This window comes from Strongylocentrotus purpuratus, unplaced genomic scaffold (assembly GCF_000002235.5).
Source record: "Strongylocentrotus purpuratus isolate Spur 01 unplaced genomic scaffold, Spur_5.0 spur5_scaffold_18, whole genome shotgun sequence".
In the NCBI taxonomy this organism is placed as follows: Eukaryota; Metazoa; Echinodermata; class Echinoidea; order Camarodonta; family Strongylocentrotidae; genus Strongylocentrotus; species Strongylocentrotus purpuratus.
The window spans coordinates 30,160,216-30,164,575 of NW_022145603.1; the positions used below are offsets into that span (position 1 = coordinate 30,160,216).

General features: G+C 38.8%; 1 non-coding gene across 1 annotated transcript; it reads left to right on the plus strand.

Moving 5' to 3' along the window:
- The first annotated feature begins 2,468 nt into the window (after positions 1-2,468).
- TRNAK-UUU lies at positions 2,469-2,541 on the plus strand. The gene has a single exon. It is a non-coding gene; the product is annotated as a tRNA-Lys (tRNA).
- Positions 2,542-4,360: the final 1,819 nt, after the last annotated feature.

The following is a 4,360-nucleotide window of genomic DNA, read 5'->3' on the forward strand; positions in this document are numbered from 1 at the left end:
TGTTGCGGAGATTTTCGGCGGGCAGATTACACGATTACACGATTCGACCTGAATTGAGGAATCGTGTAATTTTACACGATTACACGTTTACACGATTCAAATTTCGCTTCATTGGCAAAAAACGAATCGTGTAAAAATAAATGGTTACACGATTCCCGCGAGCAGTCGAATCGTGTAAATTTTGAATCGTGTAAATCGTGTTGCGGAGATTTTCGGCGTGTACTGTATAAGCAATCATCCCTCAATGTGAAACGACTTTCATTGCTTAGATAATAAGCCTTTCATATTTTTTTCAAACGGTCCGAACGCAAACATGTCAGTTTATGCTGTCACATTGAATGAAAGATCTAGGGATAAGGCCGATTAAAGGAATTGGCTAAGATTGCTACAAAAGCATACGTATTGTGTTTTAATAGTTTGCGTCTTCAGACACTCCAAAAAGAATATAACAATAAGGAGGAGTAAAGGAAGAGAAGGAGTATTATTGGATAAATACGATGAAGGGAAAGAAGAAGATGAAGAAGGAAAAAAACAAAAAGTTTAAGAAGAAGAGGAAGAAGAAGAAGAAGAAGAAGAAGAAGAAGAATAGAAAGAAGATGAAGAAGAAGAAGAATAGAAAGAAGATGAAGAAGAAGAAGAAGAAGAAGAAGAAGAAAAGGAAGAAGAAAAAGAAGGAGGATAAATAAAAATGAGAAGAAGAAGGAGAAGGAAGAAAAAAAGAAAACAGGAAGAAGAATAGGTTATACTGTAACTCATTGCAATTGCTGCAGTATTGAGTCAAAGCAGCAGACGGGTTGCTAGCCTGAGGGCTGCTCTATACCAAAAACAGACGAGTTGCAGCATAAGAGCGGAAGTTGGCCCCGCGGGGGATTGTGGGAGAAATCACACATACATCAATCACTCTTGTAGGTGATCACCGGCAGCTTTGAGAATGAGGCTGAGATGAGAATGGATTAATCGTCATGAAAATAGGCTGACTGGAGCAAGAACGTACCTCATTATTCTCTTCAGAGTAGCAATTCTCAATTTTTCTATCTCACTCTTATTATGCCCTTTCCCACTATTTTGAATATGCTGTCTCTCTTTCTGTTTCATCCATTTTACATGCAAAATAATGTTCAGTTAAAGGGAAAGTCCACCCCCAAAATAAGTTTGTTTCGATAGAGGCAGAATAATAAGAAAATCAGGTGAGTGAAAGTTTGAGCAAATTCTGAATGAAAATAAGAAAGTTATGAATTATTGAAGTTGTGATCAATCAAATACAAATTGGCAACTCTGTAACTTATTATACGAGCTCTCCTTCATTTGCTTTGTGCATAATATTCCATAAAATCATGTTTTCTTCGTTATTGATGACGGAATATATATTTGTTCCTTGCAGGGGGAGTATAGAAACATATTTGCAATTATTATATTTAGGGTGCATGTATGGTTGAAATTTTTCTTGAAGGAAAATGAAAATTTTAGATTTTTTTTTAGTACTGAGCAAATGGAAGTTGAGCTCGCATGATACGTCATAGAGTTGCCAATTTGTGTTTGATTGATCACAACTTCAAAAATCCTAACTTCCTTATTTTTAATCGGAATTTGCTCAAACTTTCACTGACTTGTTTCTCTCATTTTTCTACTCCTATTAAAACTAACTTAATTTCAGGGTGGACTTCCCCTTCAGTTAAGTAGGTTTAGTCAATCTCTGAATGTACATGTGACCCTTCACGTCAACAGGAGACAGAATTTTATTTTTTGTGTGGATTAATTCTGATAAACATATATCAATATACCAATCTCGGCTTTAGCATTTAACTGATATTAGAGCTAATGATTTTGATTTGCAGAAACATTACAGGGCGAGACCCAAAATCATGATAAGATATAGTTACACAAAATTAACGTCGCTTTCATCGTCATCTTCATGATATTTTTTGCTAATGATTATGTCAAACAGTTGTTTGCTCTTTGCTGGAATAATACACGTCCTTACAATATCATGCATGGTACATGTTTCGTGGCCTAGTGGATACGTCACCGGACTGTGGATCACATGGTTGGCGGTTCGAGTCCCGCCCTGGCACTTATGTTATCTGGCAAGGCACTAATCTACATTTACCACTCCATATTCAGGAGAGAAATCGGGACCTGGAAGGATGAAGTAAGCCCTTGTGATAGTAATTGCCATCATGCTCTCACAGCGGAACACTCCTCAGGGAGTGGAAACGGTGCACATTGTGCGTAAATGACTATGATGACCGGGGTAATAGTTTCTGCAAAGCGTCTAGATAAGAGACCGTTTTTTGTATAAAGCACTATACAGTTATATCATAATTATTAACATTATGATATGTTAATCTTCTTTTAAAACCACCGTTGATGTATCTTCAGGAAGTATGAAACCACCGTAGGAGATTGGTGTGCTTGACTTTGGACACAAATCTCTTCATAATATCCTTTTAACGTTCGTAATCACCGGAGCCCGGTTAGCTCAGTCGGTAGAGCATCTGACTTTTAATCAGAGGGTCGCGGGTTCAAGTCCCTCATCGGGCAAAAGTAGACTTTTGCGCTTAGAGACTTTGGTGGTAAGCGCTTCATGAGCACCGTTTTTTTTATTAATATGTATTGCAGTCAAAGCTGCTTCAGTGACCACTTGTAAAGAAAGACCACCTGTCTACGAATACCACATGTTTTGTTTCCCTTGAAAATGGTTTCTCATTGAAACATGTACTAAAGGAACCTGTACATTAAAACCACCTGCCTATAATCCGATTTTCTTGTCTCCCTCGGGTGGTCTTTATAGACAGGTTTCACATTAATTTATATTTGGCGATGATCTACGCTTTCCTTTTCTCTCTCTCTCGCCCTGTCTCTACCCCTCTCTCTCTCTCTCTCACGCACACACATGAACACGCATGCTCGCACATTTACAGCAACACACACACAGAGAAGAGGAAGTAGAAGTACAATAGTAGAAGTAGTAATAGTAGTAGTAGTAGTATCATAAAACGGAGAAGAAGAAGAAGAAGAAGAAGAAGAAGAAGAAGAAGCAACTCATCTCTTTCTTTAAGAACTAACATAACAAGTAGGAAAAAAAAACATTCAAAGAGCAACAGTTTCTAAACAATTTTAAGCACAGTTCACTGAAAACGCTAATATCTTTTCTCTTTTTTTTATGATACTACATGCACATGACTGCTTAAAGGTCATGTTTAATGTATGATGAACAATTTCTTACTTTCGAAACAACAAAGGGTTTCAGTTTTCCTGAGTTGGTTGCATGTAGACATTGCTTAAAGTCCACCTCTTCTTCTCCTATACTACATACGAACATTGAGGGGATCGATAGCACAGTCAAGCCGTGGAATTACATGGCGATTACATCGATCGCACCCTTGGGGAATGAACATGTGTGTACACACATTAAAAATGGAATCGAAACCTGGGAGGATCAATAGTGAACCCTCAGGCGGGGAGCGCACCCTAATGGAGAATCACGATCAACCGATCAGTTCCATCCCCAGCGCCTACGGGGGAGACACGGCCGAGCCTACTGCTAGATACATGGTCACCGCCAGAGACATGCAGCGACAAAATAATGCACCCATGCTCGACGCTGTTGCGCATGCACCGCGCTAAATTTAGCACTCTTCGCCGTATAAAAGGAGTAATGATTCAATTTCGGAATAATTTCAGGCCGCTTTTGAGGAATATCTTGCCCTGGATATGAATATAGGATTTCATCTTTTTATTTCCCCCATAACAAGGGATAGAGAACGGGTGATTTTGTTGAATTTTTAAATTCCCGATTTGTATAAAGCTAAGCTAAAGGGAAAGAGAGAGAGAGAGGGGGGAGAAATAGATAAAGTACCTAGATGCATCACGATAAACGCCTTTCCCCCGAAATTATTTACTAAATTACCCTAAACTCGCCTCCCCTGACCCATTCCCCCCTCCCCCTCCCTCTCTCTCTTTCTATATATCCCTATCTCTTCCTTTGTCTCTCTTTCTCTCTCTTTCTCTCTTTCTCGTTTTACGTCCGTCTCAATCCAATCAATTTGGAATCACAAACTATAACGTCAGGCGCCTGTTGATAGGAAAGGCAATTTCGAAGACTAATTCGTGTTATAATTTTGCTGATAATGTTTCCTGCTAAATTCTCGATGGAGTAATGAAATGTTTCTAAGCGTCTGTCCGACCTATTCAAATGATAGTGAATCCTCTTAAAAACAAAAGAAAGGGCTGATATCTTGCCCTTTTTCCGGCAAAGGCCATGGGGAGAAAGTGTTAGAATGATAGAATATTACAAGCTGGTAACATTAGATAACTACCTCAGGGCGAAAATTGTCAACCCTTAAAATTAGAACGTAAG